This window comes from Alligator sinensis, unplaced genomic scaffold (assembly GCF_000455745.1).
Source record: "Alligator sinensis unplaced genomic scaffold, ASM45574v1 scaffold509_1, whole genome shotgun sequence".
NCBI classification, from domain to species: domain Eukaryota; kingdom Metazoa; phylum Chordata; order Crocodylia; family Alligatoridae; genus Alligator; species Alligator sinensis.
Window position 1 is genome coordinate 484,906 of NW_005842967.1, and position 14,766 is coordinate 499,671.

At 45.0% G+C, this 14,766-nt stretch overlaps 1 long non-coding RNA gene across 1 annotated transcript in view; it reads left to right on the forward strand.

Annotated features, from left to right (window-relative positions):
- Positions 1 to 241: 241 nt before the first annotated feature.
- Positions 242 to 14,766, forward strand: part of LOC112548159 — a 24,949-nt gene continuing 10,424 nt past the window's right edge. Inside the window, exons 1-2 of the long non-coding RNA XR_003091971.1 lie at positions 242 to 400; positions 1,402 to 1,536. This is a non-coding gene — a long non-coding RNA (uncharacterized LOC112548159). The remainder of the gene's footprint in view (positions 401 to 1,401; positions 1,537 to 14,766) is intronic.

Sequence of the window (14,766 nt, forward strand, 5' to 3'; positions counted from 1 at the left end):
AGCTACACAGTCAATATGAGACCAATCCTTTCCCCCTCCGTCTCCTTACTTTCCCTGAAGGCAAGCCCAGATTGAGCTTCAAAACTCAAAATAGATTTTGAAACTTTCAAAATGTTTTGACTGCCCTCATTTCATTTTGAGGGTGTTTTGAAGCCCTTCATTTCATTTAGATTTCACTGCTTTGAGGTCAAAACAGCTGGTGAAATTTTACATAACCCTATTGGACACTACTAGTTTACAAGGTTGTGCTTAACAGAACTTTTTGTCATCTTTAGTTCAAGACTCTGCACTCCTTTTTGCCAGACCCACATGCTATGAGTTTGCTACGTTTTGGAAATCTAAGTACTAAGAATGTATGTTTTATTTATAAAGAGCCCCTGTTGAGGTCAAGGAATAGGAGGTGAGATACTTATTTGCATATAAATTATGTAAGAAGTACCTATGCATGCAATTCTATTCACTTCCTCAAAAATGTAGTTTAGGAGGTATTTTGTTTCAGGATTCTGTGTGGATTTAGGATGAATGAAGGTCTAGTGTTCAACTGGCTAGTTTAGACTCTATCTGCAGTGTTTAGTTTGAGATCTCACGTTATACTGAGACCTTCTGAAGGTCTTTAGATTTCTATTTTTAACTGGATTTAGGAACCAAAATAGCTAAAGGATCTGGGCTTTAGAACAGTGGTGGGTTTTCAGTCTTGGGCTTTGAAAAAATGTATTTATTTTAAGGGTAGGTAGCAAGGGCTTTGTCTTTCTACCCACCAGTACACCATAACGTGGTGGTGGTTGTTACTGTTGTTTAATTTTTTTGCAGGGATTACCCATTGCTCTGAGGCAAACTACTAGGGAAATATGATCAGCTGCTGCCTATAGTATGCAATTCCAACATAACTTTGAATTGAAGGCACCTTCCAATAACAATTCTATTAGAAAATTATACATTGTTATATAGTCTAAGTGTAACATGTAACTTCACCCTAACACTAGGCTTTTTCCCCTGCACATTGGATTGTGGGGGGCAGAGGGGATTTTGTCTTGGATTACAGTAAATACTGTAGGTTGTCCCTTGTCTGTAGATAAATGGAAGATTTAAGTATTGAGAGTTGTCAGTCCAAAACCTTTTGCAGATATCAAATGCACTTAGATGAGAATCAGTTTTTGGTGACCTAATAAATGTATAGTAAAGTGAGAAAAGTTGTTTCATATCTGCTGCTGATCAGCACTCTTTTACTACCATGTTGTTTTGAGTATTTGGTAGAAAGAAATATTACCAACATTTCTCATTTTGAAGAAGTTCTAATAAAAGTACGCTCAGTAATCTGCATCAAAGCTGATTTATGTGATTGTTGCTCATCACTTTAATATCATTCCTATTCAATACCTTATATGCCATTATTTTTCACAGGCTGAATACTGGTGTACTTCTTTCTAGGAAAGACCTCAAGATAACTACTTCAAGGATGATGATGTTTTTGAAAGTCTTACTCAGATCTAATAGGAACTATCTTCAGTCTCCAGTGTGATACTTGGGAATCTTAAGGTAATATGAACTCTTATGACTCAAGCTTTCATGTAAAATTTGAGGCACTTTTACTGCATCTCTTCAGTGCAGCCACACTAGAAGAACCTTTCAGGAAATTCCAGAACTGTTGGGTTCAGTACCATACCAGTATAAGTAGGCTTGGCAGAATTCAATCTTTACTTTAAAAATAATGTTGACATCTAAAAACAATGTTTGTTTTTAGGCAGACAAGGTTCTTTGGGTGAATCTGATATCTTTTATTAGAACAACTTAAATAGTTGGAATGTTTTAGCAAGTTTTTGGGTTTAAAGCCCCTTCATCAGGCTGAGGAAGTCTCTGCAGTTGGTGTGTGCTCTTCCTGGATGGAATGAATAGTAAAGAAGCCAGAGGCTGGGCTGGTAAGCATGCAAAACAGGCCGTCAGTGAAGAAGTAAATTGAGGAGTCAGTGGGTGAGAGACAGGCTGGGTGCGGGGGGGGAAGGGAGAAAGGGGATGAATGTAGCAGTTAAGTAATGGAATGGTACCTGGGGAGTCAGATGTCAGGCAAGTTATAATGGGTCATAAAACTAATGTTTATATATGGTTCATGGTTTTGTATCCAGGAGGTTGAAGTGAGATTCATAGGCTCATCTCTGAGAAGTGTTTTGTAAGTGTGTGTGTGTGTGTTTTTCTTTCCTTTTGAGGATTAGAACTGAGAGACTGGAGAGAGAGAGAGAGAGAGAGAGAGAGAGTGGTTTTCTTGTGAAAAATGTGCTCCACCTGTAATTGTGTATTTTCGTCTTTGACTGCACACCGGAAATCTATCATTCTGGTGCACAGTTGTTGTTTAGTCTCTCCTACATATCTTCCATTGAGGCATTTGGTGCATTGGATGAGAGAGATTACATTTCTGGAGGTGAAGCTGTTAAGATGCAGGGAAAAGTCCTTTTCAAGTACATTGGGAGCAAGAAGAGGGCACCAGGCAATGTAGGGCCCCTGCAAGATGCAAAAGGTAATCTTGTGGCTACACCAGATGAGAGAGCTGATATTTTTAACAGTTTCTTTGCCTCTGTTTTCTTGAACAGGGACCGGGATATCCCACCTAACAGAAGTAGGGACAATCTTGGGGATAGCTCTGTCAGGCCTTCAGTCAGTGCAGATGGAGTTAGGGATCTTCTGGAAGGGCTAGACATTTTTAAATCTGCAGGTCCAGATGCCTTCCACCCAAGGGTGTTGAGGGAGCTGGCAGGGGTCATTGCGGAGCCCTTGGTCCGGCTGTATGAGCATTCGTGGTCATCTGGCCAGGTGCCAAGGGATTGGAAACTGGCTAATGTGGTCCCAATTTTCAACAAAGGGAGGAAGGAGGACCCAAGTAACTATAGGCCTGTAAGCCTCACCTCGGTGCTCGGGAAGATCTTGGAGAGAATCATCAAGGAGCACATCTGTGGGGGGCCTGCAGGGGAGATCATGCTCAGGGGCAATCAGCATGGGTTCATCAAAGGCAGGTCCATCCAGACCAACCTGATTGCCTTTTATGACCAAGTAACTAAATCCTTGGATGATGGTGTCACCGTGGACATAGTCTTTCTAGACTTTAAGAAGGCCTTTGACACCGTCTCTCACCCCATCCTCATCAATAAATTAAGCGACTGTGGCATTGATGCCTGCACAGTTGGATGGGTAAAAAATTGGCTGATGGGGCGCACCCAGAGAGTAGTGGTGGACAGGTTGTACTCAACCTATTGAGATGTGAGCAGTGGGGTACCCCAGGGCTCGGTCCTTGGGCCTGCACTGTTTAACATCTTCATCAGCGACTTGGACGAGGGGGTGGAAAGCACGCTGTCCAAGTTTGCTGATGACGCTAAGATGTGGGGCGAGGTGGACACACTTGAAAGGAGAGAGAGGCTGCAACTAGATTTAGACAGACTACAAAAGTGGGCAGACGAGAATAGGATGGGGTTCAACGTAAACAAATGCAGGGTGCTGCACCTTGGGAGAAGGAATCCACAGCATACATGCAGGCTGGGGAGTTCCCTTCTTGAAAGTGCACAGGTGGAAAGGGATCTTGGATTCGTTATTGACTCCAAGATGAACATGAGCTGCCAATGTCAGACCGCAGCCAGCAAGGCCAGCCATACCTTGTCATGCATCCAAAAGTGCATCTCAAGCCGGTCCAGAGAGGTGATACTCCCCCTCTATGCGAATTTAGTGAGGCCTCATTTGGAGTACTGTGTCCAGTTCTGGGCACCACACTTGAAAAGGGATGTGGCCAGCTTGGAGAGGGTTCAGAAGAGGTCCATCCACTTGGTGAAAGGGCAGCAGGAGAGACTGAGGGATCTGAACCTGTTCAGCCTCAGCAAGAGGAAGCTGACGGGGGACCTGGTGGCTGCCTACAAACTCATCAGGGGAGATCAACAGCAAATAGGTAGAGCCCTTTTCTCCCCAGCACCGCCCGGGGTGACAAGGAACAATGGTAATAAGCTGATGGAGAATAGGTTTAGGTTGGAGATCAGAAGGCAATATTTTACAGTTAGGGTGGCCAAAATCTGGAGCCAACTTCCCAGGGAAGTGGTCCCCGCCCCTACCTTGGGTAAATTCAAGAGGAGATTGGACGATCACCTGTCTGGGGTCTTGTGAACCCAGCATTCATTCCTGCCTGTGGCAGGGGGGCAAGATGATCTGTTTAGGTTCCTCCTGACCCTAGCTACTATGATACAATGATACTATGATGGCTCTGTTGTGGGGTGTAGTAACTGTGGGGGCGGTGGAGACGTGTTGGCAGGTTTTTTGCTTGCCATGGCATGGTCTGGATCCATTTGGCATGTTCTGGGCCTGAGGAAGTTTGCTTCTGGTGATGAGTTTAGTGAGGTTCGGTGCTTGTTTAAAGGCTAGAATGGGTGGTTCTGGGAAAGTCTCTTAAAGAATAGGGTCTCTTTCTACTATGGGCTGCAATTGTTTGAGGATTTTCCATATGGGTTTGAGGGAGGGGTGATATGTCATAACCAGTGGTGTGCGATTTTTGTGGGGATTTTCCTTTTGCACTGCACTAATTCTTCACTTGGTATCAAGGTAGCTCTTGCACATGTGTGATCTATCTCTCTGGAGAAGCGTCCTTGTTGGGTGAAAGCCTTTTTAAGATTGGTGAGGTGGCAATCCCGGGTGTTCTCTTTGGCTCTGTGTGTGTGTGTATTTAGCGTTTATTTCAATGTTTATCTATTTTAAAATTTTCAGGGTTGCACAAAATTAGGGATAGAGTACTCTTCCCTCCTCCCTGCCCTAAAAGAGTCCTCTTGCACTGCAGGACACTGATGGCCACAAAGCAAATTCTGCTCTCACTTGTATCTCCAGCAGTTGTACTGAAGCCAAAAGGGATGCAAAGGGCATGTGTGAGGACAGAACTAGCCTCAGTAGACAGATATAATATCTAAGACTGCAGTATGGGTGCAGCTTTCAGACCATGGGGAGCTGTGTCAAAGCTGTGCAACCTCCAGCTGTGCCCCTGCTGTAACTGGGAGGCAGGGGGTAGCAGACTTGATCTGGCCTGTGGACCGTATGTTGCTGATCTCTGACCAGCTGCTTTCTCAAGTTTTTGGTGGCATTTGAATTGGCAGTGAGAAACCTTTGTGCTTTTTTTTAATTCAATCTGGAAACAAAAGCAAGATGTTGTTTGAAATTCTCACAATTCTCTACTAACAAATCACAACTTAGATTCAAGATTTAGGTTCTGATTTCATCCTCTCTTAATGAAAAAGCACTTTGAAGTTTACTATCAAAATTTTTGCAGGTTCAATGACAATGTGGCAATGTGTCTGCAAGGAGTCTCAAAAATTGCCACAACTTGTATGGATGGCTTTTAATTTAAGTGTTTCACTCTTCTCTATCTATGGTAGTTTAATTGGGGTGAGCAATGTGTACTATGTGCTCTACCCCCTGAGCCACTAAGGGAAACTGCAGGTGACATATCTAGGAAGTAGGGTTTCCTTCCCATGTGCAATAAATGAGAACAAGGAACATGGAGTACAAGAATTTTGAAGTTGTTTTCTCCACTACTAATTCAAAATAACTTTAGGATTATAAAGGTTATCTCTCCCTAGTATTTTAGGTCTTGAAATAAGCATTAGTGAGTTGGTAAGAGGAATGCTGCTTGCTCCTGGCCTTGTCAGACCACCTTTAAACTAGTACTGAACCTTCCACTGGCTTTGCAAAGTTTCTGCAGCAGTGCTGGCTGAGGCAGTTAATGGAGCAATTTATTGAATCTGACCTTCCTTCTGTCATTCCTGGCTTTGGACACCATGGCAGCTGCCATGACTTACATTTCACTACTTTATCTGGGCCTTTTCTTGTTGCAGTTTGCTGCCCAAAGGGGGCTTTCTTGAAAACACCTCCTTGATCCCTGCCTGATTTTTTTTCATTCTATTGAATATTTCATACTTCATCTCAGAAGCATTAAAAATACCATCCTTTAGTTTGGCAGCTTTAAAAACATTATTTAAACTGCAACACTTATAATCTTCTTTTACATAGGAGAGGGTTTCTGAGGGTGTTGACAGATGTGCAGCTGCCCCACTCTAACTCATGGCACTTCACAGAAAGTGATATGAGTTGAAGCATGTATCCTCTGCACCCACCCATCCAAGAGATGTTTGCTGTTGTGGGGGGGGAGGTTGGAACTGAGTTCTACTTTGAAGATGATCCAGTAGAGAGCGGCTTCCTGCCCACAGCCTCTTTCCCCCAGACTCACCCTCCACCCTCCCAGGTCTGGTGCTGTCTACAGGATGGGAGCAGGGAGAAGGGAGGGGAGAGAGCTCCAGATTGGTGTTTGCCTAGCCTGAACTGGGGGGTGCAGCGCACCCCTCCAGGTCAGGCTGGTCAAACCCCAACCTGGAACTCCCTCCCCTCTTCCCTCCTGCCCCCTTCCACCCTGCAGACAGGACCAGAGGTGAGGCTGCACTGGGCTGCATCAGGGACTGCGTCAGGGTTTTAATGAAGGCACTTTGCTTTGGAGTGCCTTTGTCTGAGCCCTCACTAGATAAGGGTTAATTTGTTCTGCAATTGGGCACTTTTAAAGCATTCTGCAGCCATGCATTTCTGTCAGGCATGGTTGTAGAGCACTTTCAGGGGGGCGATTGCACAACAAATGTCACTTTTGCCAGCACTCTGAGATCTACAGGTTTCTTTTCCTATGCCCATTGCCATGTACCAAATGAAATATTGTGTCCTTTGTGTGCCCAATTTGCAGTTCTCTTGTTTACTAAATGAAGAATAATAACAAAAAAAAAAATTACTTGAGTTAACTCATGACATGCCTACTTCAAGAAATGTATTTTACCGATAATCTTATCAGCATGTTGCAGGCCTTTGGTCAACAGGCCAAATAATAAGGTACATCACTAGGTCTAAAAGGACAAAAGCAACAGAGGCCCAAATTCTGCTCTTGTGTCCCTTTTTTTAAATGAATGGAGATAGATCAATCCAATGTGATCTTAGTTCAAATCACTGTTTACAGGTTTATACTATAGCTATTTGGACATCAGTTCACTTTCCTGGCAGCCTGGCTGAGAGAGAGAGAAAGAAGCAGACTGAGCAGGACAGCAGCGGCAAAGATCCATCTACTGAGGCTAGTTGTGTCCTCACACATGCCCTTTGCATCCCTCTTGGCTTCAGTAGGACTGTCGGTGATGCAAGCGAGGGCAGAATTTGCTTTGTTGTCATCAGGGTCTTGCAGTGCTAGAAATAGTCCTTTTGCTTTCTAATCCATAAAATAAGGAGGACCTCTATGCAAAGCGTCACAGTCCCCTGAACAGGCTGCTGGAGAGAGAGTCTGAGGACTTGGTTCTGTACCTGCTCAGGGAATGAATTTACTGTGTGACCCTGAGCAAGTCACTTCATGCTTCTGTACCTTCAGTGTTCTAATTAGTAAGATGGGTATAATGTTGATTTTTATAAAGAACTTTGAGGCCTCTGGATGAAAAGAGCCATGAAAGGGCTAAATATTATTTACTAGCAAATTGGCCATCAAGAACAATGGGGGGCAATGGGAATGGGGCCCTGCACTCCCCCCTCCCCATCCCCCCCGGCACCTCTCCTTGTCCAGCCCTGTCTTACCCCCACCCAGCTCCCGGCGCTTCGGGTCCAACCCCGTTACATAGATTTCATAGACATTAGGACTGGAAGGGACCTATTGGAGGATCATCAAGTCCAGCCCCTTACTCCAAGGGCAGGAAGTAAGCTAGGGTCAAAGGATCCCAGCAAGACTGAGTGGTGCATGCACCTGCTCTGGACTCTTAAGAAACATTTGGATATCTATTCCAGGCTTTGGGGGCTTACACAGTAAAGAAGCTTTTCCTTATGTCCAGCCTGAAATGGTCTTGGAGGAGTTTGTGACCATTGGACCTTGTCATCCTTTGGGGTGTTCTGGTGAACAGGTATTCTCCCAGATCCTGATGTACACACCTTTTATACTTATAGGCAGCCACCAGGTTCCCCCTGAGCCTGCACTTTTCCAGGCTGAAGAGTCCCATGGGTCTCAGCCTCTCATAGGGCCTATTCTCTTGCCCTTTGATCATATGCATGGCTCTCCTCTGGACTCTCAAGTTTTTCCACATCCTTTTTAAATTGTGGAGCCCAGAATTGGATGCAGTACTCCAGCTGCAGCATCACCAAGGCTGAGTACAGTGGGAGGATAACATCCTGGGACTTGTTTGAGAAGCATCTGTGGATGCAAGCTAGAGTTTTGCTCGCTTTACCAGCTGTGAAGCGAGCGAATATTGTTGGCTCATATTCATCTTGTGGTCAATCATGACCCCAAAGACCCTTTCAGACATGGTATTAGCAAGCGTAGCGCTGCTGAGCCTTAAGCATGCTGTGGGGTTTTTTTTGCCAAGGTTAGAGTACCTTGCATTTTTTGCTGTTGAATGCCATAAGGTTTTCATCCACCCATTTTCTGAGCCTGTCTAAGTCAGCCTGGATCACCAGCCTATCCTCAGGTGTGGATGCTTTACCCCTAAGTTTGGTGTCATTGGTGAACTTAGCTAATCCACTTCTGACACCAGTGTCTACATCATATTAATAAAGATGTTTAAGAGTATAGGCCCAGGGACAGAGCCTTGGGGGACTTCACTGGTGCACCACAATGATTTACTTCCATCAATTTACCACGCTTTGGGCCCAACCTCAGAGCCAATTCTATAGGCATTGGACTGTGATGTAGCAGAGGCCACAGTTGACCAATTTTTCCATGAGGAGAAAACGGGACACCAGATTGAAGGCTTTTTTAAAGTCCAGATTTATGATGTCAAGCTCTTCTCCCTTGTCCAGGTGATATGTCACCTGGTCATAGAAGGAGATGATATTGGTCAGGCAAGACCTACCCACAACAAACCCATGCTGGCTATCCCTCGGGATGTTGCCATCAGCCAGTTTGTCAAGAATGGCCTCTCTGATAATTTTTTCCAAGACCTTCCCCAGGATAGAGGTCAGGCTGATAGGGAGGAAAACAGATCGTGGGAACTACAGGCCTTTCTTGAAGATGGGCACCACATTGGCCTTCTTCCAATCTTCGGTCACTTCACCTGTGTGCCACGAGTTCTCGAAGATCCGTGCCAGTGGCTGGGCTATGATGTCTGTCAGCTCCTTAAGTAGTCTGGGGTGTAAACTGTCTGGGACAGCTGACTTGAAGGTGTCCAGCTTGTTAAGGTGCTCCTTTTACATGGTCTACAGTGATATAGGGTAACAATCCTCCCTCACCCTGGCGGTCCCGTACCATGTTGAGCCAGGCGGTCCCTTGGGGCTGGTGAAAAACTGATGCAAAATACCCATTAAACAGGTTGGCTTTTTCTGGATCCCCACAAATCTAAAAAAGGACTTTTTATTGTCTTTGATATATGTAGCCAGTTGGAGTTTGGTTGCAGCCTTGGCTTTCCTGGTTCGCTCCCTACAGGTCTGGACCACTGCATTTGAGGTGATTCTAGTCTTCCATCCTTTTATAGGTTTTTCTTTTTGACTCAGGTGGTCCACAAGTTCCCTGCAGAGCCAAGGGGGTTGCTGTACCCTTTTGCTACCTTTCCTCCAAGATGGGATAGACATTGCTTGTGCTTTCAGGATCCCTCCCTTGAGGAGCAACCACTCATCTTGAACTTCCCTCCCCTTCCAGTTGTGGTCCCTTACGGCCTTGCCAACAAGCCTCCTGAGTTTGTCTAAGTCAGCTTTTCTGAAGTCAAACTTCTGCATTGCTGACTGACTTGCCAGCTTTGCAGTGGATAGTAAAAGTGATCAGTTCATGGTCACTGTCTCCCAGCTTCCCTTCCATCATTAGGTTGCTGACTAGATCATTCCCCTTTGCCAGTACCAGGTTGAGCAGTAGGCCTATGCAAATAGGGAACTATTCAATTTGGGTTTGCATTCAGCTGATTTAGGATACGAGTGATTAATTCAGCGCTCCGAATCAGTTTTCCACTTCAATTCAGCCAAATTGGCTCCTAAGCTTTGGAGCCAACTTGGAGATTAGGCCACAGGGTATAATGGGGAATCAATGAAATGTCTATAACTTTGGGGGGTTTTTGTCTAATTTTGTATGATAACTTGCAGGGGTGGTAGCCTCTGCTGAGAGCATGAAGCCTGCCAAGTTTCGAGGAGATGGGTGCAGGGGTTTGGTGGGAAACTGCACCTCAAGCTGCAGACAAGCAAAACTCGTAACATTGGTGACATTGTGTGTGTTAAGGTGCATCAGGGTGAAAGCTGCAGGCCTGCTAGCCCCTGCTGAGGCCACAAAGCCTGCCAGCTGTCCAGGAAATAAAAACCTTGCACCTGGGGCCCTACACCTGTAGTTGCTGACAGGCAAAACTCATGACATGGGTGCTTGTGCAACTGACTGTCTCTGTCTTGGAGCAGAAGCAGTTCAGCTTTGTATTGATTATTTCCTTGCCTTTAGTCCTGTGGTTTTGTAGGTGTTAATACTTGCTCATTAACTCATTATCTAGTAGCTACTTACCTAGCTACTGTGTATTGAGGTGGTCCCTGAGTGAATCATGATTGATTGATAACACAGTAGCTTAGCAGCCAGGCCTGCAGTAGTGTCCATCCCCGCCCGAGATGTACCCCAAGACAGACACAGTCCCACAAGCACCCATGACATGAGTTTTTGCCTGTCAGCAACTAGAGGTGCTGGGCCCTGGAACCCCTGCACCTATCTCCTTGACAGCTGGCAGGCTTCGTGGCCGCAGCAGGGGCTAGCAGGCCTGCAGCTTTCACCCTGCTGCGCCTTAACACACACAGTGTCACTGATGTCATGTGTTTTGCTTGTCCGCAGCTTGATGTAGTTTCCCCCAAACCCCTGCACTTATTTCCTTAAAACTTGGCAGGCTTTGTGGCCTCCATGGGGGCCAGCATCCTTGCAGTTTTGACCCCACTGTGGCTTAACACATACACGAGCCATGAGTTTTTTGCTTTCAGAACTTTGTGGTTTCCCCCAAACCTCTGCACCTATCTGCTCAAAACTTGGCAGGCTTTATGCTCTCAGCAGAGGCTACCAACTCTGCAACTTTCATCTGAATCACCCAAAAGACGACAAAGTTATGGATGTTTCATTGATTTTTTTTTTTTTCTAGAAAAAGTTACCATGATTGTAAAAAAAGGCCTAGATCTTTTAATTTAGAACTTGCTAAACAATAACATATATTTGATAATTTAGGAACAGGATTGGGATCAAGTTAAACTTTTTTGTTTTGTTTTTTTGTTAGTACAATCTGCTGTAGAAGAGAATTGAATTCAATCAATCTGAATATGCATTGGCTAAGCATTTATCATAAGATACAAGAAATACCGAAGCATCTGAAGCAATAAAGAACTAGTTAACATTGTACCACTTGACATTCTTTCTTTATTCTGCTTCAAACAATAAATCCAATTTGATACAGGAAAAAGAAAGATGTGCAATAGTGCACAGATGTGCAATTGTTTTAAGCCAGCCTTATTCTGGCAGTAATAAATGTATACCAGCACCAAGGCAAGGGGTGTATTTGAGTGCAAGTAAATGCCTCATTTTATACACTAGCTTGTGTGTCCTCTCTTGAGTCTAGCAGCCCTATTTGTCATAATGTGATGTGCCAGAATTGTACAAATGGTTTAATAGGTGGAAGTTCAGATTCAGATAGCATTCATCTAGTAATTGGTATTCAAAATTGAGGACACAAAACCAGATCAAACAGGGGTAAAAGAAACCATAGAATAAGAACCATGACTGGAATGTGAGTAGGGGTGCACCAATAAAGATTTTTTGTGGCTGATAGTGGTAGCCAATTTTTAAAGAAGCACATTGGCCCATTTTACCGATCCAATTTCTGATACCAGCCTGGAGAGTTGCCTCCAGCTGGTAAATCTGGTGTGGGGGAAGGGAAGGGGCATGGGGGAGTAGATCAAGGCCCCCCATGGAGAGAGAGGGTTGGGACTGGAGCAGAGGCTGTCCAGCCGGGGTGGAGCAGGATGGAGCAGTAGCTCATGCAGGGAGGGTGGGGCAGCTCCCAGCACTGCACACCATTTTGCTGGGAGCTGCTGCACTCCTCTCTTCTGCCCCCCACCGCAACATTGCAGCAGGAAAAGCAGGTGTCCAGACACCTGCCCTTCCCCCAGTGCCTGTGCCTCAAGAACTTTCCCTCCTGTCCCACAAGCCACTTGCCCCTCTGCCTCTCTGCTACTTGCTCTTGCTGCTGCTTCTCCTGTGCAGTTGTTCAGGCACAGAACACCTGGCCTAGCTGGACAGTAGTGTTTGCTCTGACCCTGTTGATGGCCCCAGCCCAGGCCAAGTAATGCTGGAGCAGGGAAAGGGGCATGCAGTGCGACAAGGAGTGCACAGTGGGAGGGAAGTGGCACATTCTCCCAATCTCTGTACTCCCCCTTGTTCTGCAAGCTGCTGCCTCTGTGCTCCGCACCTGCCATACACCCCTATCTTGCCACATGAGTCACCCCAGCCCTGACCACCTCCAAACCCCCCCCTCCCCCCCAGCAGGTGGCAGCTCTGGATCTGGCCCTGGAAAGAAGCCACTTGCCCCAGGCTTGTCCTGGGTCACTACTTGAATCTAAGAATATCTGAATAGATGAGGGAAAAAACCCTTGTTTTGGATCCTAGTAAATATGATATTAGGCATGTAAATAGATGTCTAAGGGCAGTTCCATTCAACCCTGATAATTTTCTTGAAAACCAGTTCAAACAGGGCTGGGCTGCCTACTCCTACTCCCCAAGCCCAGTGTCGGATCCAGCCCATGGATGGATCTGGCACTACCTATCTGTCGTATGAACTGAAAAGGTTGGGAATTAGTGTATTTTTCAGGGAGTTGAACAAGGGTGAATAGATTCACAGTGAGATTCTTAAACACACTTGGATGCATTCTGTTCTATTAATTTTCAGTAAAGGTAATAAAGTTAAACATAAGGCCAAAACCAGAATGGCTTCTAGAAATGAGGCTAGGGAAACAGAAATTGCCACATTGAAGATGGAATCCAAGCTCAAAGATCATAATGTGTTCAAGCTGGGAAGGGTGAGGGGCAGATTTCTTTTGGAACATTGGTATGGAGGTACTGGCATATGAAATTGCAAACCTAGTAGCAAGGACTTTTAATAAACCTCTCAGGTCCAAGGCAGTGCTATATAACTAGAAAGGAATCAGTGCAAACCCTATAACTTAGAAAAAGGGAAAATGCAGTGATCTGGGAAAGTACAGATCTATTAATCTGATCTGATTACTATTAAACAATTTAGAACAAATTTTGAATCACAGAATAATTAAAGGTGTAGAGATAAATGGAAACTAGGATAAATGCAACTTGGATTTATGAAGGTAGATAATGCTCAAATAAAACAATAACTTTCTCTGATAAAATATCTGATGTTTCTGACAAGGGAGTTAGAGGCACATTTCTCATTTTCTGGACTTTAGAAAAGTGCTTGATATGGTATCACAAGGGAAATTATGATTTAACCTGGAAAAGATGGGGATTAGCACAAGAATTGTAAGGAAGGTAAGGAACTGTGTTTAAAGGTCATGCCAAAAAGGAAGCTAGTGACCTGGAAAAGAAAGTTGCAAATCCTGAGGAATCATGCATAAAACCTGTCTTATTTCATTAATGACCATGGCATTAAAAGTAAAAGGGTGCTAACGAACGGTCTTCTGGCTTATGTTTGCATTGATGTTTGCATCGATATTCAGGAGAATCAGAAATACTTACAGAAAAAAAATTGTATGGCCTTGAAGATCAGAGTAGTAGAAATATAACTTGATTGCTATATAGTAAAAAGCCAGGCATAAAAATAAAGCTGGTAGCCTATCAGTTAACAATGATCAGAAGAAAGAAGCTGGTTGAATTTAGGCAATCACAGGACAACCATGAGCCACCAGTATGGTAGTAGTAGGCAACTGTCGATTCTTCTGTATCATGGTGTATGCATGAGAGACCTTTGACACACACCTAAGCAGGAGTATGGAGGCTTTCCAGACTTTCCATTCCCCCTTAGACTATTGAGACAGAATCCAAAGGCCAGACTGAATCTGGATATTTGGTGCCTTGATGGCTGTAGTTACGTGTGTGTCCGGGAATCAAACCCAGGTCATCCATGTGGCAGACAAGGAGTCTACCATTGAACAATAACAGCAAAGTCACCAGTATGATTTCATAGATTTCATAGACATTAGGGCTGGAAGGGACCTCGGAAGATCATCGAGTCCAGCCCCTTGCCCAAAGGGCAGGAAGTCAGCTGGGTTCATAGGATCCCAGCAAGATGAGCATCCAGTTTGCTTTTGAAGGTGTTCAATTGAGGCGCTTGAACCACCTCCGGCGGCAGGCTGTTCCAGACCTTGGCGGCTCGGACAGTAAAGAAATTCTTCCTTATGTCCAGCCTGAAATGGTCTTGTAGTAGTTTATGACCATTCGACCTAGTCGTCATCCCTTGGTGCGCTCTGGTGAACAAACGTTCCCCCGGATACTGGTGGTCACCCCTGATAAACTTATAGGTGGCCATCAGATCACCCCTGAGCCTGCGCTTTTCCAGGCTAAAGAGCCCCAGGGCTCTTAGCCTGTCATCATAGGATCTGCTTCCCTGACCTCTGATCATGCACGTGGCTCTTCTCTGGACTTTCTCAAGCTTCTCCACATCCTTTTTGAATTGTGGAGCCCAAAACTGGATGCAGTACTCCAGCTGCGGCCTCACTAAGGCCGAGTACAAGGGGAGAATGACGTCCCGGGATTTGCTTGAGAAGCATCTATGGATGCAAGCCAGC